The sequence below is a fragment of the Suncus etruscus genome, chromosome 15, assembly GCF_024139225.1.
Source record: "Suncus etruscus isolate mSunEtr1 chromosome 15, mSunEtr1.pri.cur, whole genome shotgun sequence".
Lineage (NCBI taxonomy): Eukaryota > Metazoa > Chordata > Mammalia > Eulipotyphla > Soricidae > Suncus > Suncus etruscus.
The window spans coordinates 2534954-2557669 of NC_064862.1; the positions used below are offsets into that span (position 1 = coordinate 2534954).

At 36.3% G+C, this 22716-nt stretch overlaps 1 pseudogene; it reads right to left on the bottom strand.

Annotated features, from left to right (window-relative positions):
* Positions 1–15095: 15095 nt before the first annotated feature.
* Positions 15096–15206, bottom strand: LOC126031474 (uncharacterized; annotated as a pseudogene).
* Positions 15207–22716: the final 7510 nt, after the last annotated feature.

Sequence of the window (22716 nt, forward strand, 5' to 3'; positions counted from 1 at the left end):
GCTCTTGTGGCAATTTTGAGAATTGTGAGAATGTAATGAGAGAAAGGAAGCGTTATGGCTCCATCTTCAATGGAAGGTGGTGAACAAGATAATTTCAAGTTTAGCTCTGAGGAAGTCCTAAGTACATAAGGTCTCTTATTTAGAATGGTTTAACTATATCTTTGTTTTACTTTAAAATGGTACAAAGGCAGTGTGATATTAGATAGAAGCAGTACTTCAGAATTTGAAGTTTTATATATTCCTCAGTTGTGAGTGCTTGGTAGAATGCTCTCTCGGTGTTGAGTGGCCATACAAACCATGGCTCCCAGTCAGTCACATGATCATAAGTGCAAACTACCATTCTATTTTTAACCTTTGGTACATGCCCAATGGATTACATAACCTACTCTATATAATAAAGTATGCTTTGTGTTAGAGAATTTTGCTAATCTGTAAGCTAGTTTGAGGCTCCATATCTTTATAGTAATGGTGTATTATATATACCATTATGTACACATACTTCTTTAAAGCACAATGTCAGTCCCTAGTTTATAAGAGCTTACCAATCATATAGTTTCTCATTTCATTTTATGCTCATAACTGCTTTGTAAATATACCTTTTGTCTCCCACTTTACAAATGAAAATAATAAATTTCTGAAAACACAGTTAATCTTCAAGAAAATCACAATTTATTTGAGCTTAGTGTTAAAAGTACAGGTGTATACCGTGGAAGACAAATGTAGGTAAGATAGACTGAGTGAATATGGCACAGATTGAAAAAAGAGCAAAGGCCACAAATGCTTGTGTTAATTGTCAAGACAGGCAAAAGATGTAGAAAACAATATTAAAAAATGATGATTCAACTAATTGGATAAGTGGCATAAAATAACAGATGAAAAATGACAATTTGGGGCCGGGCGGTGGCGCTAAAGGTAAGGTGCGCCTGCCTTGCCTGCGGTAGCCTTGGACGGACCGCGGTTCGATCCCCCGGTGTCCCATATGGTCCCCCAAGCCAGGAGCAACTTCTGAGCGCATAGCCAGGAGTAACCCCTGAGCGTTACGGGGTGTGGCCCAAAAACCAAAAAAAAAAAAAAAAAAGAAAAATGACAATTTACCACAAAGCAGTTGACAAGTTTGAACTGGGCCAACTCCATAGACTCACTCTTCGCAAACACGATGTAAACCAAATAGCAAAAGATCATAGGTAAATCAGCCCATGCAGCAGAAAGCTGGCCATATCAAGAGAAGAGGGTGGGCCAAGCCCCCACCCAGTGAAAGCTATGCCTGCTGCCTCCATCACCCAGAATCACCATTTTCCCAATGGCTGTGTCTCTTTGAATCCCTTTGAGGACACTAAACTAATCAAACTTAAGGTACTCCAGTCTTTAGGATGATATCACCAGGGCTTTTTGGAGTGAGTATGGGACATCCTACTCTGGCATTTTTCTTCTTGCAGTAAGCCTGGCAGCTAAATACATGACCCTAAAGTCACAGTATCAGTCATAATGCTTTGAATTTCTTTACTTCATTTATTTAATGTTCTCATCCATATAGAAGCATATCAATTTAACAGAATAGACAGAATAACAACAAGAGCTTACTAATCCTTTTGCCATTGTATTAATTACTTCACTGGAGATACAATACTTTTCACAAATATGACTGTTATTGTAACTTATTTTCTTTCTTCCTTTTTTAAAACTTTCTTCTCTTCCTTTTTATATTTTCTTTCTATTTTTTCAGTAACTTAGCTTTCACTTATCTAGAAGTAAACTATTATGCCAACTATGTCAACTATGTAATTCATTTTCTTTAAACAAAATTGCTATCTTCCTTTTTTGTGTGTCTTTGAAAGTCAATATTTTATTTTTTTTTCTTTTTCTTTTCATTTTTTGTTTGGTTTTTGGGTCAGACCCTGCAGTGCTCAGGGGTTACTCCTGGCTCTACACTCAGAAATCCCTCCTGGCATGCTCAGGGGGACCATATGGGATGCCAGAATTCGAACCATCGTCCTTCTTCATACAAGGCAAATGCCTTACCTCCATACTAACTCTCCGGCTCCTGAAAGTTACTATTTTCAAGCCAGAAAGTATAGAACATGTTGTGTCTTTAAGATTGAAATGGTGGTTAAGATAATAAATGCATATTTAAATCTGGCCAATATGCAATCAGAAATATAACTCAATAGTGAAGTACAAATTCAATATCCATAACACTCTAATTTTGATTCATGACACCATTCCCATTTTAAACTCTGTTTGTTAACAGAGTTTGTTAACAGTCAAGTTAACAAACAGTCAACAAACAGTTAACAAGTAAATAAGTCAAGTTCCTAAGATCAAATGAGCCTGCTCTTCAAGTTTCTGAAGGTGCTATGTTTTGACTGAAAGGACAATATCAGAATTCCTGAAATTTCAGAAATAAATGAGATAGATTTTGGGAAATATAATGATAGACAAGCTTCCCTGCTCTTTAAAGAAGGGAATTTCCTTTTTAAATTACAAAGAAAATATAGATGAAAGTCAATTTTTTTGTAAATTTCTGCAAAAGTAGGTTAAACAGATGATGGTTAGAACCAAGAAAAGAAAACGTCAAACTTAGTCAGTCACCATAAATTTACCAACTGGCATCATGTTCTAAATTGACAATAATTAAACCATCAGTTTAGAAATTCTATAACTATTGTATGCATTTATTTATAAGCATATTTGGCAACAGTTTAGTTTAATATCCTCACAGAACCAATTACCTTATAGTACATTAATGAATTAGTAATAAACTAAAAAATGAAAGGGAATCAATAAATATCAATTAAATTTTGGACAACTCATCTTAAAATATCTAATATATAAAACACAGATAGTGAAAAAGATAATAGGTTTTGAAATTATAGGTTTAACTGTATAAAAATCAGTGAAATTATATTTTTGGATTCCAGGAAATGGGAGCTTCTGGAAACTCTAAGAAATTTGGAAGTTGCTTATATATTTAGATATTCATGTCATTTACTTTTAAATTCTTTGCCTTAATAAAACTTAATTGTATATATTTGCATCATAGCCTACTGAATTTGAGCACTACAAGGGGTCCACTTTCTATTACAGTGGATTGATAAATTAGACAATGCACTCCAAAGCAAAATTAAAGAGAATTGTCAGTCAGTTCTCATCATGTGGTTCTTGATGAAATGGAAGTAAAAAGCTGTGATAGCAGAATGGGTTTTGGTCACATGATAAGGGTTTTATAATGTTCTTTAACTGTTTTTAGAGAAGGTAACACATTCTCAGCAGAGAAACAATTATTTTTTTCCTATATACATATGCATTGCTGAAAGTAAAGATTTCTAGTCTTTGGCTCTTCTTCAAGATGTACAGAAATCAGAATTGGGATCATGGATGTTGCTTAGCAGTAGAGCATGCTCCTCGCATAAATGAGGTTTTGGTTGATCCTCTGCATTTCAACAATAGAAATACAAATAAAATAACAAAATTTGGTTGAACATCTATAATCTTCCAGGACAGGAGGTGTTATTTAGAAGTGTAGTGCCTTTACTTCTGGAACTTCTTAATGTTGTCTTATGGCTCTCTGTCCCTCAGTATATTGAGCAAATTTATTTTTATTTATACTGTTTCAAATTTAATGCAAAATTTTCTAACCATAGTCCTCTGCATTCTCCTCATATCTTTACTGCTGCTATCTAGTCTATGTTCACACATGTGTGGAAATAAACTGCTTTTAAAGAAGCATTCTATGGGGCAAGAGCGATAGCACAGCGATAAGGCCTTTGTCTTGCAGGTGTCCAACCCCAGACAGACAGAGCCTATTTCGATTCCCGGCATCCAATATGGTCCCTGAGCCTGCCAGGAGTGACTTCTGAGCTCAGAGCCAGGAGTAACTCCTGACCACCACCTGGTATGACCTCCAAAACAAAACAAAACAAAAATAAAATAATAAACTAAAATAAAGAAGCACATTGCTAAAGTGAAGCCAACTAAGGCAGATAAGAAGGAGGCCAAAGGTAGTTGTGCAGAAAATATGGCAGAAAAAAAGCACTAGTTGACCATAATGTTTCCAAGAATAGAAAAGTACATGGATGAGAAACATTACAAATCCAGGGCTCTTCATTTGCAAAGAGAAAGCAATAAAAGATACTTAAAGCTACACTGTTTTTTCCTCTCAATAAATTAAACCAAAAATATCCTAAAGGAAAATATGTAATCAGAGACAACAGTATTCTGGGACAAATTCTCTATCATAAAGTAGGGTGAAAACGGGAAAGTATTTTAAGCAGTTTTTTTTTTTAAAAAAAAAACTCTGTTTCAGAGGTCATGTGACTGCCAAGTAGCACCTGCAGTTCTGAGTGTAAATGACAGCAAGCTTCTAATCATGGGAGAATATCTGTGAATATAATCACACAATGTACATATGTACCACACATATTTTTATCTGTGGATTGTATAAATCCTATGGCCATATTATTTTATTATTGGAAATATTTAAATGTTAAGATAACAATTAACTAACAGTGCTGCTCAGTATAGTTAAAATAAGTAAATCTGTGATTTTAAAGATAGAAAGTATAATTAAAAGCTAGAATAATGTTTGTTTAGAATGAAGGGCATTCTTATCTATATGAAAAAAGTTTTCTTTACATTTGTGTGTTCAAGATTCTCTCTACTAAAATACCCAGAGAGAGCAAAGTCCATGTCTTAGATGCTGTAATTTTTGTTTGTTTGTTTTGGGACATACTTGGCAGCACTCAGGGGTTCCTCCTGGCTCTGCATTCAGAAATTACTCTTGGCAGGATCAGAGGAGCATATAGGATTCCAGGGATCTAACCCTGGTCTGTCCTGGGTTGTCTGTGTGCAAGGAAAATGACCTACCGCTGCCTAACACTCCAGCTGGATGCTGTAATTTTTATTGCTGTTGATACCCAGAGCATCTTTAAAGTGACTCCAGGACTTGATGCACAATGTTTTACTTAATTCTCATGCTAGCTTTGCAAAACAGATTCTTACCCCACTTTAAAGACCAAGAGCCTTAGTTACAGCAAAGGAGGTAATAAATCTGAATCACACGATTTAACAGTAGCACCAGAACTCAGCTGCCACATATCTGCCTTCTATTGTTGCCTCTTTAATACTATATGCTACCTTGGGAACTACATGACAGACTGAAATAAGAGACTATGATACAAGTAGGCAAAAAAACTATTAAAAGTAAATGAAAAAAAAATACAGCCAGATGTCTTGGTAGAATCAAGCTAACGTTTGTGAAGAATGGGGCATTTGAAAGAAGGAAAGAGAAATAACAGAGTGAAGATGGAATGAGCTTGATAAAACCTCTAAAGGATAGCCCAAATAGATCTAAAGTCATACATTACATCTTCCTCCAACTTTTACACAGGAATTAATATCATTCTTCAAGCCGATGAGGTTATCCTGAGTCTGTAAAAAAATATTTCTTCTGCACTGATAATCATATAAAGAAAATTAAATAAGACAATATGGAAGTTTCACGTTTTGTCACACAATAATTCTTTGAACATTGACACGTAACCTCTCCTGTTCCTTTGTCCCTGCCCAAAGGTAGAATTTAATTAAACTCTTTATTTTTAAGGTCTCTTGTGTAAACAGATGAAAGACTATTGTAGCATTCATTCCTTGAATTACCTATAATGAAGCCTTGCAAGGAATGATCAAAGAAAGCACTCCTCTAAATTTGAAAATATACTTCATTGATGCCACAGAAAAATAAAATAAAACTTACACTTTTTAGTATAAACAATTATCCAAAGACTATTACAAGTAAAAATTAACAACATTGAATTAGGAGGCAAACATAGTTATTAGGAGTTTCAAGATTTAACAAGATTATTCTTTCATTGGCAGCCTGAGTATTTTATAATTTTATAAAATAATAATAAGCAACATTATGAATTATACTCAATAAAATCTACAAGCAAAGCTGTATGTGAGACTGTCCTTCAACCCAAGTTATATTCTCACAATTCTTCTTTTGGTACTTACTGACTATTGAATATGACCTTTTTCTATTTTAAACATACCAGACCAGGTGAACAAAAAGAAAATGTTTGAAAATAATTGTTTCTAGCAGAACAATTTAAATGAATTGCAAATATGTTCTCAGTGAGATTTGTTATTATTCACCCTTCATTTATTTAATTTTTTTCTTTTATTTAAACACTGTGATTACAAAGTTGTTCATGATTTAGTTTCAATTTATAATTTGCACCACAATTCTCCAATGTTCTGTTGATATAATTGGGTGACACTTTTACTGACATTGTCCCAGAGATAAAAATAAAATTTTTAGCAACTTCCTTAACTGCCCTTATATCTTTTAGATATACTAAATAAACACACAGACACTCACACATTTACACACATACACACACCCCATAATATGTCAACAAACTTTGCTTGAAGTTCAGAGCATCAGACAATTTGAGAGAATGGAGTGCAGATTTACTACAGTTGAACATCTTAATGAGTACACTTTTTAAGCCAATTTGCATAGGTTATAGTGACAAAAATAAAAGAAAACCGAAGGTCTGAAGACATAACCAAGGGTGTAAAACACATGCCAAAATGTGGCTGACTTTGATCATACTACCAGGAGTGACCCCAAAACACTGCTTGGTGTGCCTCCTAGTACATCTCTCCCATCATGAAAAAAAAAAAAAACACAAGTAAACCCTAAGCAGCTCCTTTCAAAAGAATTTATTTTTTGGGAGCTAAATCTGTTGGTGCTCAGGGTTAATTCCTGGCTCTGATTTCAGAGATCATTCTTGGAAGCACTTCTGGACCATTTGTGATGCCAGTGATCAGACCATTATGTTCAGCTGCATGCAAGGCAAGCACATTAACCTTTGTACTTTCTCTCGAGCCTGGCAGATAGATTATATTTTAATCACTTCCTTTAGTCCTTAGGCTCAAAACTTTTAAGAATGTAGCTTATCTGGTTGTTCCTTTTAAGCTTGAGTATCTCCTCACTAGACTGGAAGAGTGAAGAAGTTTTTTTCCCTGTGACCAGATATTTGGTCCACTTTTTTGCTATCTCACCAAGTGTTCCCTTTGTTTTCCTAACTTGAGAAATTTTATTTTCTCTTTTAGTTTCTGTAAACAAGTAGCATGTATTCAATTTAAATCCATGCTATACAAAATTTCAAAAATGATTATTTACTTTATGAATGAGTGCCATTGTAAACTTTTACAATGCTTCTCATAGACCAGTAAAGAAAACCTATTCTTTAGTAATTAAGAAGTGTTATAAATGATTATTAAATCAAGTTTCTAAATTTTATGATTAAAATACTATTGTCAAAAGTTGTTTGATCAGAAATTTAGAGTAAATTTTCTGTTGCTGGTATGAAAAACTTGTGACTTCCTCCTTTTGGTTTCAACAATTCTTGATTCTTATATTTCAGTCATGTGAAATTATAATATAAAAATTTAAAATTATAGGGGTCGGAGCAGTGGTGCAAGCAGTAAAGCATCTGCCTTGCATGTGCTAACCTAGGATGGGCCACAGTTCAATCCACCTACGTCCCATATGGTCCCCCAAGCCAGGAGCGATTTCTGAGGGCATAGCCAGGAGTAATCCCTGAGGGTCACCGGGTGTGGGCCCTCTCCTCCCCCACCACCAAAAAGGATATGGAAATACAATGTGTTTTTCAGTTTGCTGAGTTTGAGAAATCAGAACAGATCTATTGCTATCTCTGGATAGCAATACAATTGGATAACAATTATTTCTATAACAGTTCACTTCAAGGCTTGAAGGAGCCATAAATTATCTAGGGGATGCTATCAAGCAACAGTTAAAAATGAAAATAGGAACTAGAAGGAAGTTCAAGACATAGTTGGGTTCGAATTTTAGGAAGACTAAAGTCACAGGACTTCGTGACAAACAGATTGGTAAAGGTTCTCAAACTGGAAATATGAGCTTAACAAAACCATCTCTCTTGAACAGGTGATAAACTAAGTTCAGAAAGTGACCGTGAAAATAGTGTGGGTAGCCAGATTTATTTAAAGGCAAAATTTCTAGATTTTTGCAATGAAAAATTGGGAATAGAAAATAAGAAAAAGGGAATCATGGTTTCTAATGGGGAAGACCAGGTGTACAGACACCATTAAACAGCTGAGAAGACACCAAAGTTAGAACTTTCTTTGCTTCCCCCTTTTTGTTTTTATGTAACATATACCCCTAGATTCTAATAGTTTTGAACGATATTTGGTCTATTATAATCTTGTTAATAGAAACAAATCACTTGATTTTAAGATATTAAAAATTCATAGAAGACAAATAAAATGCTTGTAATAGATGCAAAGTTTTAATATCTTAAGACTGAAAAAGGCAATTGACTACCAACTGATAATAATTTTGTTTAACTCTGTTACACAATATTTTTTATACATCTCTACTTTCTTCTTGGTATACTAACGGTTTGGGTCTTCCAACTCCATTTCAGTCTTTTCATTTCCATTCTGCTTACCAGTACCAAAACTATTTTACAACATTCCAGAGACTGCAAATTTACAAATATCATTTTTAGGATTTTGTGACATTAGTTTCTCCCAAGGTCTCTAGCTTCTACCAAGAAGACACCTGGAATGCAGGGTGAACCTCACAATACCAAAGCCATCCTGCTTTCTCTGCTATTTAACGCAGCACTGTTGCTAGGGTAGCATTTAGTTTTGTTGTGCTTTCTATAGAAATTATGAAGATACTTCATTATGAGTCATGTTCTCTATACACACATGTTGAAATCCTAACCCTATGACTTATGAATAAGATTTTTTTTGTTTTGGTTTTTTGGGGGGCTTTGAGGGGCCACACCCAGTGATGCTCAGGGGTTACTCCTGGCTATATGCTCAGAAATCGCTCGTGGCTTGACGGACCATAAGGGAGCTGGGGATCAAACCCCGGTCCGTCCTAGACTAGCACAGGCAAGGCAGACAGACGCCTTAGCCCTTGCGCCACAGCTCCGGCCCCAAGATTTTTTAAAAGATATTAGCAGATAATCAATATGAAATAATTAGTGGAATACTCAGACAATATTTTCAGTGATCTTGAAAAGTCAGTTTAGTAGGTAAAGCCCTGAAAGCTTCCAAGAATCGTACAGAGGTTGGCTAGTCAATCCGTCCGTAGCTGTGCAAAGGCTTATCAGCACTGCATGTTCTACCCCTATTATTGAATTATCCTCCACATTGGCTCACTGGAATTACTGGGAGGGTCCCTCCGGAGCACTGTTTGTGTGCTCCTGGGACTATTTCGTTTTGGGGGGACGGATTTGGGCCACACCAGGTGGCTCAAAGGCTTACTCCTGGCTCTCACATAGAAATCGCTCCTGGTAGACTGATTCCAGAGATCAAACTCAGATCAGTCTGTGTGCAAGATAAACACCCTACTACTGTGCTATTGCTCTGCCGCCACCCCCCCAACATGCCATTTCTCTATCTCCATTAAGAACAAGTAAATAGGGGGCTGGAAAGATAGCATGCAGCAAAGTGTTTGCCTGGCATGAAGAAGGCCAGTGGTTCGAATCCCAGCATTCCCTGTGATCCCCCGAGCCTGCCAGGAGCGATTTCTGAGCGTAGAGCTAGGAGGAACCCCTGAGCGCTGCTGCGTGGGACCCAAAAACCAAAAATCAAAAACCAAAACCAAAAAAAAAAAAACCAAAAACAAACAAGTAAATAAATAGATCAAATTAGGACAAGAGACAAACATGCATATAGTTGGTTCAAATCCTGGCATCCCATATGGTCCCCAGTGCCTGCCAGGAGCTATTTCTGAGCAGACAGCCAGGAGTGACCCCTGAGCACTGCTGGTTGTGGCCCCAAAACAAAAAAATAAATAATAAAAATTAAAAAATTAAATTTAAGGAATTAATATATTGCTCAAACTCTATCCTGCATAAAATTAGGCTTCAGCTTCCTCTCTTGAAGCTGACTCCACAGAGTCGGCTGATTAGACATACTTCCCAAATTCATGTAAGTCGTTACTTCACTCATGAAAACTTTGTTTCTACTCATTTTTCCTGTTGTTGCTGTTGGTGGTGGTGGTGGTGTTTTTCAGGTAGGCGAAAGGTGTAAGAAAACTATGTAGGATCTGATATATCCTACATGTAGGATTAGAGAGTGATAATATCTCTGCTGTAAGCACATACTAAGTTTGGAGAAATGCCATCTATTCCCTTTGACCATCTCTCAAGTACTTCTAGCATGTTACTTTGCTTAAGCAACTGTACTAATGTTTGTCAAAATATTTGAGTTGTTTGGAAAATAGACAGATAAAGGGTCTCAGAGATCTATGAAGCTATGAAGTAGAAAGATGGCTTTGAATATTTAGTTTCTTCTTTTCTGTTGTCTTTCTTCCTGGTGTGGGTGGCTTCCCTTCATATGTTCTGGGCTCCATCTGATGTGTTTGAAGACATCACTGTTTGGCCTCTAGGAGAGAACAAGAACCGTGTAATAACAGCAATGGGACATTATGTTAAGGACCTAAAGTACATCTATAAGATAATATATGTTCACACATATGATTCCATCATTCAAATGTTCCTTGTAGTTCAGATTTGTATATTTGATTTTCCCTTCCCTCAACCATCATAAAATCCCCCTCATGCATGACTCACTTTCTTTCATTTACTCACATTTCAATGATGATAATTACCCAGAGCTACTAGTTCTCTTCGCCAGACTGACTCATACTTTGTGAAAAGTAGCAAGCTTATAGAGAGATAGTAAGAGATGGAAACACGGCATTTGGTTCAGATGCATGATATGGTAGCATCTAACACATTTCTAGTTACTCAAGCTCCTTGCTGGGTGTCTTCTGATCAAAAGAAAGAACTCTGGAGACCTACAGTTTTGTTTTGGTCAGTTTCAAGGTAGCAGCAATTCAACAATAGGAATCTGGGGTCAAAAGTCAAGAAATTGAAGAATATTGTTTTTTCTTATATTTTTGGTTTGTTTTGGGGGGGGCACATTTGGTGGTGCTCATGGGTTAATCCTGGCTCTGTGCTCAGAAATTTGTTCTGGTAAGATAAGGGGACCATATGGAATGCTGGGGATTGAACTCAGGTCTGCTGGGTGCAAGGCAAACTCACTACCCACTGTGCTATTGCTCCAGCCCCATATTATTAAAATATTTTATCACAAATTGTTTTTTAGTATTTGTCTTAAAATTATTTCTTTTATCCCTCAATGAATTAAACAGTTGTCATAATACTCACCAATCTTGTGACTTGGTATATTCCCAAAATTAAAGCAAGTATTGAAATAAAGATATCTCACATTTTGGGAGGTTTCTTTCAGCAGTTTCTTCTGTTATTTTTCACTTCTTTAGCAGTAAGAGTCAATGAAATTTTCCATGAGGTCTTTTGTGCACTCTAAACTTATAAATCTACCCTTACTCTTGTAATATAAATCTCTTGTTCATATTCTGGAATATTATGCTGCTCATCTCTTATGGCTTTTTTTTTTACTAATTGTTGTCATTTAATGTTTGTTCATTTTCTCAATCATTTTCTCATCTCCAACACTACACAAAGGTAGGAATTTTTTATCGCCATCAGTATGTTTTTTTAGCAGAGTGTTTGGCAAGAAGTCTTATCTCTAACATATGAAGAAATGAAAAAATAATCAAGAATATCTGTTTCAGTAAACTTAAGAATGCTGGTTTCTGTGCTGACTCTAACTATCATAAAGTTCTTGGTCACATGAACAATGAGTGGATTTAGTAGGAATGTGTTGGCTTACAAATGTTTAACTATCAGCTTACTTATCTACTTACACTGAAAAAGAGATTCTAAATGATAATTAAAAAATGACTTTGGAATTTGTACCAAGCCAACTGTGCACATGTACAGAATGTTCTCGGAAGCAACGGGACTCATGAATAATGAGGCAGCTACTTCCTGGGCTTTATGACATGGCCTGTCTGGGGTTCTCCTCGCCCACTAAACATTTTTCTCCTGACCTGAATCTGAAATTTCTCTTCCAGGTGAGATAATTCATGAAACCCAGTGAATTATCTTTATTCTGAATTTTGGCCACTACATTGTACTCAATAAATGTTCAGTCAACTCCATAGTTTAAGAATTGTTCTTTTATAGAGAAAATATAATTAACACACTGTACCCCAAAGATCTACCAGCAGTGTCCCTGACCAAACAGTATTATTCCATTCTGACTGTTAATGTGAGATTTTGCCAGATGGCAAAGCTGAATCAACAGACCCTGACTGGAAGGTTGAGTTTAATTCACAGCAGGTAGGAATGTGCAGTTGCAGCACAAAGAAACTTTTCGGCCTTTCCTGAATTATGTTTGATGTGCTTTATAGAATTAGCATCCATTAGGCCACTAACTCCATATGCACACATAATTGACTAAGAAAATTTTATATGGCATCATTTACATAAAATCAGTGTCATTTACACACATACCTACACGAATTATCTCAGTAAATGCTCATTGAAAGAAATACATAAAAAGTATAATCTTCTTTATTTTGGTGTAGATATTGAAGTTGATGTCTCCAATTTTATTTTATTTTATTTTCTCTTTCTCTTTCTTTTTTGCACTCTAGCATGGTTTAATTTCAGGACTGAGACTGTTGTGTGGTGCTTGTCTTTTTTGCTGTAGTGCTCACTAGATATTTAATTTTATATTTCTTTCTGTATTGTTGTGGTGTTTCAATTACCATTTTCTTTTTTTTTTCTTTTTCTATTATTCTTTTTTTTTTTAATGCATAATTTTTTTTTATTTAAACACCTTGATTACATACATGATTGTGTTTGGGTTTCAGTCATAAAAGGAACACCACCCATCACCAGTGCAACATTCCCATCACCCAAGTCCCAAATCTCCCTCCTCCCCACCCAACCCCCGCCTGTACCCTAAACAGGCTCTACATTTCCCTCATACATTCTCAATATTAGGACAGTTCAAAATGTAGTTATTTCTCTAACTAAACTCATCACTCTTTGTGGTGAGCTTCCTGAGGTGAGCTGGAACTTCCAGCTCTTTTCTCTTTTGTGTCTGAAAATTATTATTACAAGGGTGTCTTTCATTTTTCTTAAAACCCACCATTTTCATATCCTCTCTTAAACTGAGGTTGAAAGCCTCTAGAAGAACTCTGCCCATTTTCAGCTTATTTTATTTTTTTTTACCCCATTCTATTGCTTTTCTTTCCTTCAAACAAAACCACATAACTTGAACCATCCAGCTCCGCCTCTCAAATAGAGGGGGAAACAAGGTACCAGGACCAAACAGATATATGATCACTAATAGTATGCTAGACACAGAGGGGACCACCTACTCTAGCAGCCCTGGGAATGATGGTGGGGGATATGGGTTGCAGGAAGGGAACGGATATGGGGGGGAGGACAAATTTGGTGATGGGTAGTCCCCTGATTCAATGTTAATATGTACCTAAAATACTACTGTGAAAGATAGGTAAGCCAATAGGATCAAAATAAAAATTAAAAAATAAAGTATAGTCTAAAAACGCATGATGATATTTCTTATACTACTCATTCTTGCTAGAGATATCTTGAAATTTTTTTTTTTTTTTTTGGTTTTTGGTTTTTGGGCCACACCCCTCGGTGCTCAGGGGGTACTCCTGGCTGTCTGCTCAGAAATAGCTCCTGGCAGGCACGGGGGACCACATGGGACACCGGGATTCGAACCAACCACCTTTGGTCCTGGATCGGCTCCTTGCAAGGCAAACGCCGCTGTGCTATCTCTCCGGGCCCGATATCTTGAAATTTTTAAGCTGTAGTCTTAACATTGTTGTCTTAACTGTTGTCTTAACATTTTAAAATTAATTAGGCATGAATACCATTCATCTTAAAATAATTCAAAAGAGAATTTGCAAAACCCTGCTTTAATTTTTCATTATATTTTTCACGTATTAATAGTTTTAAATTTGGTTTGATGCTTGATAGATTTTTTTTTGTTTTTTTTTTGGGGGGGGGGGGCACACCCGGCGTTGCTCAGGTGTTACTCCTGGCTATCTGCTCAGAAATAGCTCCTGGCAGGCACGGGGGACCATATGGGACACCGGGATTCAAACCAACCACCTTTGGAACTGGATCGGCTGCTTGCAAGGCAAACGCCGCTGTGCTATCTCTCCGGGCCCAGCTTGATAGTTTTATATTCAGAAAATCACCATTTTAAAAATGTTTAGTTAAATGGTTCATACTTGATGCAGTATTTTGAAACTTACTTTTTAAAAACCCTAAATTATCTACACAATATATACCATATTTGCTGAATTTATATCTATGTTCCTATTTGATATTTGTATCTTTTTTGTTTGTTTTGCTTTGTTTTGTTTTGGGGGGATCAAGCCTGGCTGTGCTCAGGGGCTACTCCTGGCTCTGTGCTCAGAAATTGCTCCTGGCAGGTTCAGGGGACCATATGGAAAGTTGGGATTTGAACCACCATCTGTCCTGAGTTGGCTGGTTGCAAGGCAAATCTCAACCACTGTGCTATTTCTCTGGCCCCCTGTATCTTATTTTTTATTATAATTTAAGTAACATGTTTATAATGATCATGTTATCAATAAACAAAGTAATTGAGCCCCACCATTACCAAAGTGACCCTCTACCTGTCACTCTGGCCCATCTCCTCATTCCCCCTGCTTAATATTTTTAAACAATGAAATATATAGTTACTGCTTTCAAATCTTCAAATTGTTTCTGTATTATCTGATGCTCATGCATTGCCATAATCATAATGGTCCAATCTTTGTGTGTGTGTGTGTGTGTGTGTGTGTGTGTGTGTGTGTGTGTGACCTAACTGTGTTCAAGGTTTATTTGTGGCTCAGAAACCATCCCTGGCAACTGTGGGGGACCAAATGGGATGCTGGGGATAGACCCTTTTTCAGCTACAGGCAAGCTAAGCACCCTACCTGCTATATTAGTAAATGAGGTAAAGAATATGGACCATACCCTTGTGAGTATTCTAGTAGCCTGTAACTAACGTACAGGCATGAGAAACGGTATATTTTCTAATGTTAAGGGCTTTAAATACATCATTGGATGTGACCAATACAGTGGCTTATTTATATATTTTTTTTATTTTTTTAAGGGAGAGCATGAATGCAGTTCCCAACTATCAGAAATTATGCAGTATATTTTCTAATATATGGAAAAACCACCTTCATGTTCATGGTATCTACCCTGCCAGGTAAGTAGGCTATTTATATTTTCTTTAATTCTGTGCACCTATGAATTCTCCTCACCCGCTATGTCATCTCGACAAGCCCTGTCTGAGAATTATGAGTTTTTCAACTCTCCAGAGAAGAGATTGGACAGGTGTTTGGTGTTTTTACTCATAGGAGCTCTTCCATATTTCAGGTTCCAGCCTCCCCACCCTGTTTCCTTAGCAACTACGCAACTCCAGAGCTGGGCCAGGGCTGAGCAGAATTTGAGTAAACTTCCCAAAGTAAAAGTCTATGAAGTAAGGAAGCAAAAAGAAGTGTGTGCCCTGCATTAGCATTGGCTTCAGTTCAGGATAGGACTCTATGATGTAAGTTGGCTCTAAACTTCACAAGAAGGATGCCGCAAAAGTCCAGGTGAAGTTCAAACTCTGCTTCCTTTATGCAGCATGAAAACAGAGAGGCCCCCACAGACTCTTGGCAAGCCAAAATCTACTTGGTTTTTTGTTGTTTTTTTTTTTTTTTTGTGGACCACATCCAAGTATACTCAGAGCTTACTCCTGGCTCTGTGTTCAGGATTCATTCCTGGTAGTGCTCATATGCAATGCAGGGGACATACAGGACTGTCAATAAGAAAGAAAAATGTTTATTTGCATCATTTCCTATACCCAGTTACCCTGTACCCTTAATTCCTGTACCAATACCTTATTTCTCTGACCCCAAGTCTTACTTTCTTGGTTGTTCTTTAGTTGTCTGATTTGTTTGTTTGGTTTTGGTTTGGGGGCCAACCCTGCTGTGCACAGGGTTTTCTCCTGGTTCTGTGCTCCTCCTGGCAAGGCTCTTGGTCCAAAAATTGGATGCAGGCCAACCACATGCAAAGCAAGTGCCCTACCCACTGTATTGTCTCTTTGACCCTGACCTACTTTCTTAATCTTTTCTGTCCCTCAATTCAAGGTGGTATGTAGTATAGTCAGTAATTATCAAGGCTTCCAACTGCTCCAACGGAGCACTTTCTCAAATGTGCAGTGGAAATTTACATCCTGAAAAGAAAAGAACTCATGTGAACCAGCCTTAGAAATATTTGATTCTGTGGTTTCTTTATGAATCACAATGGAATGAGCATTTATTTTCTGAAAGAATTTTAATGGAGTTCAATTTCTTAGTTCCTGATGCTTCTCCAAGAGTTTTTATTTGGAATTTTTTTTAAAAAATAATCTTGTTTCTGTTAATAGAAATGTTTCTTTGGGGCAGGCCTCTTAAGTGGTGACAGAAGAGCCCAGTGGCCACTCTAAGCAATTTAATCTAATTAACCAGTAGTTGACCTTGGACACACCAGAAGCTATCATGGAACCATATGGTTATGGAGTATGAAAACCTTACTCCTATAATAGCTCTCCTGTCCCTAAAAGTATTTATTTTTATTTAATTTTTGTTTTCTTTGGGGGGCCCCTCCTGGAAGTGCTCAGAGCTACCTCTTACCTGGTTTTGTGTTTATCAATTACCCCTGGTGTGACTTGGGCTTTTTTAATGTAAATTTTATATTGATTATATGCATGGATAATATTTTCATAAAGTCTGTTAAGTATACTAAAATAAATACATCTGTGAAGTTTCACTTTTTAAAAATTGATATAAACATTTTTGGTTAGACAAAGCTGTTCATAATACAGTTGTTTCTGCAATAGTTACAAAGTTGTTCATGGTTGAGTTTCAGGTGATAGGAATCAAAGCTGAGTCACCTGCATGCAAGGTAAGTGCCGACTCAAGTACCATCTCTCCTGCCACTCTAGAAATATTTCTATAGAAACAAATGCATAGAGTTAAACTTCTGAAGCTGTGTGAGAGTCAAACAAGACATATGAAATTCCAGGGCACCTAAAATTTAATGCAGGTTTTTGGGTATAATATATTCAGAGAGATGCTAGCTGGAGCTAGAGTCAGTGACTAAGACTGTCCCAGATACACAAATTTAGTTCCCCTAAACCCAAGTTCTTCCAGCTTTATGAACATGCTACAATTGTTACTCTACCTGACTTCAAACAAAAACCCTAAATATTTTTTACATTTAGTCAACATGTATTAAACTCAGTATAATGCTTAATGCTGAGTATTCTCAACCAACCACTAATCTGTCATTTATCACATTATTACCTTGTTTGAATTTTCATTATTCTTTTGTAATCAATAAGGAATTCCTTTCATCAATAGGAATACTGGTGAAAAGAGCAAGCAATGTTTAAACCAAAGCTAAGAATACATAATTCAATTGCAAGGAGAAGCATGGGGTATTTTCTCTAATGAAACGTATTTTTTCAATGTTATTGAACAATTAAATGGAAAAAGAACTTACAAACTCAGAAATAAAATAGGACATTTATTTTTTGATTTTATAGAAAGGAGTTGAACAAAGGACTAACATTTAACAATTGCCTTGTATTCTTCAATATATACATATATATGACTAAAATTAGAAAAAAGTCAATTGATAGCTACATTTGAAAATGTCAGATTTATCCTTTGTTTCTGACAAGAACTTAGAAATCAGTGTTACAATGGTTAAAAATTTTTATTTACAAAAAAAGATGAAATAACTTACAAAAAGAGACAGAAACATAAAGACATAGAAGGAAAACTACAAGCATGTATAATTAGAAAGTTGCATTTATATCGGAAAACTATTGTGTAAAATAAACACCCTGAAAAACATATGATAAAATGCATTTTATTATTTTATTCTATTTTTGGTTTTTGGATCAGACCTTGTGGTACTCAGGGATTACTGGCTTTTGAACTCAGAGATCACTCCTGCTGGGTTCTGTGGTGCCAAGATTGAATCTCTGACAGCTGCAAGGCAAGCATCCTACCTGTGATGATATCATTATGATTCATTTTAATTTTACTTTTAGTAGTGAACTTGAATTAGTTTTTTCTCTGTAGTCACATAACTATAAAGTCAATAACCAAGATCTTATACTATTTAATAACAGAGACCTTTTATTTCTTCCTATCCGTGATTTCACTTTAGATCTCCTGTTTGTATTAATCTCTGTCTTTTTGAAAATTCTATTTTTGGCATGATTTTCTGGAATGAAAATAGTAAAAATTAAAATATTAGTTTCCATAGCATAACATATACAGATAAAGTAATTCTGGGTGGTGAATGGATGGTGCCAACTTTATTTCAATTCACTTGCTAGTGACAGGAGCATTATTCTCTGTTTTATATTCTAATAATTATTTTAGGTTTCCAATACATATATATGTATATATATGTATATAAAATCTACTTGCTATATCCTGACCCTGATTTTCTACATGTATTATCCATCCTTCCCAAACTAACTAGTGTATACAACCCTATCTTATGTGTATGTGGGCAGAGTTGAGAACTTATTAGCCTCACCACTAGACTGAAGCAGGGGGGAAAAAATGAGTTTCTGTTTTCTTGTCACATTCCTGACTTCAGCTTGTGCTCAACAAAATCCTTGAGAAATTTTACCCTTGTACATGAGAAAACAGTGTGCCTCCAAAACAGAATATTTTTAGAATTTTTATTTGGAAATTGTTTTTATTTCATTCCCAAGAATTTTATTGCCATAGGTAACCCCTAACCATCTATTATACCACAATCTGATCCTCATTATTATACATCTAAAAATGTCAAGACTCACATAGAATACTGGAAATGCATTTACAAGGAATTTGTCTTTCTTTTAACTCTACCTGTTATTCTTTGTTATGTAAAATGTTATTAGTGCACTTAGGCTATTGTCAAAATATTTATACCAGGCAATGAAAACATGCTTAGAATGTAATAGTCTGTAAATTCCTGATTGCACAATGACAGTTATTTGGAGTACTAAAATGCATGATTTTCGTCTCTGGAATATTCATATAAATGCTAAAGTATGTGTTTTAAATAAGTACAATAAATTAAATTTAGGCATACAAATAACTTAAAACACATTAAGTTGTAATTCCCAGGTTTTCTAGTTAGACTCAAAACATGTATGCTTCAAAATGACCTTAAATAAATGCCTTAATTCAGAATGATTTTAAATTTTTATCTCATATATTTTGATATATCTCATAGTTTGTATTGGTAATGTTTATTTTATATTGAAAATATTTACTCTTTATTGTTTAACAAATATAGTTACCTATAAAGATAAAAAGAATTGCTAATCTTCTCTTCCCACATTACACTTTCAAAGTTATAAACTCATTTCTGGATGTGTACACATACCACATTACCACACCTCAGAGATATATACAGCAGGTTCTTGGACTACAGGTCCCCAAATAACATTATGTAACTCAATGTCACTTGTTTATAATGTTGACAAAGGAAGCAAATCTTGGTCAACATTAAGCAAAATGTTGTTTCTGAGACTTTTTCTTTTTTCTTTACCACCCCTATAGTAATGTTTTACCATATGTTGTTTTGCTTAGAATTGCAGCTCAAGACAATCAACAATGTTAAGTGGGCATTTACTGTACAGGTAGCAATGAACAGTATTATGTAAATAAAGTTCCTTGTTTTTAGGAATATAGACTCATTAATTGCTAATTGTTCTGTCAATATCCCCTTCTTACTACAACATTCACATTTTCATAGTTCTATTCCTCAGCCATTCTAATTCTAAGTTTTTTTTTTTATCTTTCTGGTTTATGTTCACAAAAAGTTGTACTGAAAGCTTACTCCTGATTCTGTGTGTAGGGAGCACTTTTAGTGGGTCTCTTTGGTCATATGGGATTCTAGGGATCAATCCCAGGAGTGTCATATGAGAGATAAGTGGCTTCCCCACTGGACTCTCTACAGAAGCCCTCTAAATTTTTCTATATTGCATAATATTTGACCAATTGAACGTATCACTTTTAATTTAATTATCTTAAATATCTTGTTTCCAATTACAAATAAGGCTACAAAGATCCAATTCACTTTTCAGTATTTGTTTGCTTTTGCCTTGCAGGTAGCCAACTCAGGTTTGATCTGCTGATTACCCAGTAGTCCCTTGAGCACTGCCAGGAATGATCCTTGAACACAGAGCCCAAACAAAAAATAATTTAAAAAAATAAGAGAGAGTAATTGTATTCTTTAACTTTACTATCTTATCTAAAAGATAGAAATTTCTTCATGATTTCGGAGTTACTATATTGAGACAAAATACAACTTTTTCCATTTCCACAGATTCAGTCCCATTGCAAATAAAGTAGGTCATCATCAGAAATTAGACTTACTCAGTTATTTTTTTCCTCCCCTCCAGGTAGGAAACAATCTTCATACTGTGATTTGTGCTAGTCCCCATACTTATTCCCAATGCATTATGACTGTTTTGTCTCTTACAAGAAAAGTCAAAACATAGGCTTTAGAAATTATACAGATGAAAGGATTGCTACAGCCATTTCCTCATTAGAACTATATGCAAGGTGTGGCGCACACCAGGAAATTAAGAACCCATCCACTGAATGGCTCACGGCTTGTAAATTCCCCACAATAGAGATAAATTATTCAATAATTTCAATATTCTCTTTGGAGACAAAGACAAGAATCAAACTTATGAAGTAACCTAGCCAGCTCTTTGGTGAGAAATTAACATTGCTGGTAAGAAAGTTACGTATCCAGTCACGTCTCTTCATTACATCACTATCACTGACTAGACATTAAGAGTTTGGGAGAAGCTTAATAAAATGATTTTTCGTTTTAAATCCTGTTTTCTTCAAGGATTTAAAGAATATTATGAGTGTATTCCCTAACAAAAACAAGCAAGAAATTGAGACTGTTTTTTAATATAGTGAATTGGTAGTCCAGTAAGACTTGTCCGTTTCAGTTCCCAGCTCTGTGCTCAATGCCAGCCATGCCAATGTCCCTTCTATGAACATGTCACTTGGATAATGAATTCTTTCATAAGCCCTGAACAGATCCAGCACTGTCCCTTCCAGTTTCAGAATGAGCTATTTTTCATTTATCAGACTAGACTATTATCTTTCTAAATGAGAGCTCTCCTATACACGTTGCAGGATCTTTTTGTTTTTCTTCCTAAGTGTCTTCTCCTGGGAAACTTTTCTTGAAAAGATTTTCTTGAAAAGATATCTTGCTGATAGAAAACTTTGACTGCTATTTCTCCATGGAGGAAAAAAAGTGAAAGAGAGTCAACTCTGAGTTTTCTGTGTATAGGACAGAGTTGCAGATGCCAAGGAGGCTTTTCAAGGGTGGTTACTATTACCCTGTACTGACAATGTCTTCCCTTGGTCTGGAGAGGGGAGTGCTGGAGTTCTGAAAAGGAGCAGAGTGGTGCCGAGGGCCAGCCCATAGCAGTATGTGCCAGACTGTGGGTGCTTCCCTCATGCCAGAGTCCTGTGCCTGCCAGCACATGGACTACTAAAATTAGGCATTAAGAGTACCAGGAATCTGGGGCCGGGTAGGTGGCGCTGGAGGTAAGGTGTCTGCCTTGCAAGCGCTAGCCAAGGAAGGACCGCGGTTCGATCCCCCGGCGTTCCATATGGTCCCCCCAAGCCAGGGGCGACTTCTGAGCACATAGCCAGGAGTAACCCCTGAGCGTCAAACGGGTGTGGCCCAAAAACCAAAAAAAAAAAAAAAAAAAAAAAAAAAAAGAGTACCAGGAATCACAGCGCCCCAAGATGGAGAGGAAGACTACTTGCCTGCCATGTTCCTTTGTATCCTTTCCATTACCATTCCCCCACACACATTTAGTAGCAGCAAAATGAATCCAGGCTGAAAGATAACTCAGAGGACTGGAGCCCATGATATGCAAGTGGGACATTTGGGTTTAATTCCCAGCTCTGTAGGATCCACCAGGAGCAAATGCCAAGCACCACAATGGAAATTGCATCTGAGTACTGCCAAGTGTGATCGCAAAAGGAAACAATATTAATCCACCACTATACATACCTCCTGAGTGGATTTTTGAAGAAAATATCTAACTAGCCTGAATAAATCAATGTTTGCTTTCAACAGCAAGGAGATGGTGTTCCTGAGTCTGTAGGAATGTGCAGGTTAGTGATGCAGTCCATAGGAATACAAGTGGTGTGAGAAAGGCTCTTATTAATGGAATAGTTTAAAAATTAACTTACACAATATTTTTCATGACAAAGATATTCTCAGAGAGATATTATTTTACTATTCTTTGTACCCTGGATTGACTTAATTTATGAGTACTCCAGCCATCAAGACAATGATACACAGCCACTTAGTAAAGAAAAATGCTGCAAATCTTGTCTTTCACTTTTTCTTTTCCTCTCTGGCTCAAAGTTCCTGTTCAGATTCTCTCATCTTACTTCTCCCATGCTTCCTTTCTGTTTTCTCCAGCTTAGTCTTTTGCCAGAATAATTTTTCTAGAAGAAACACTGACCTTGTATTCAGCCTTTGGAACCCATTGATTGAATTCCTATATCAGGGTTGGGGATGTTCTTTCACAGAGACCTCAAGATCTCTACACATGCTGCCCGACCTCCGATCAGCCTTACTACATGAAGCACTTCCAGTTCACGAAATGCATTAAGCGCTTTCACTCCCCCTGACCACA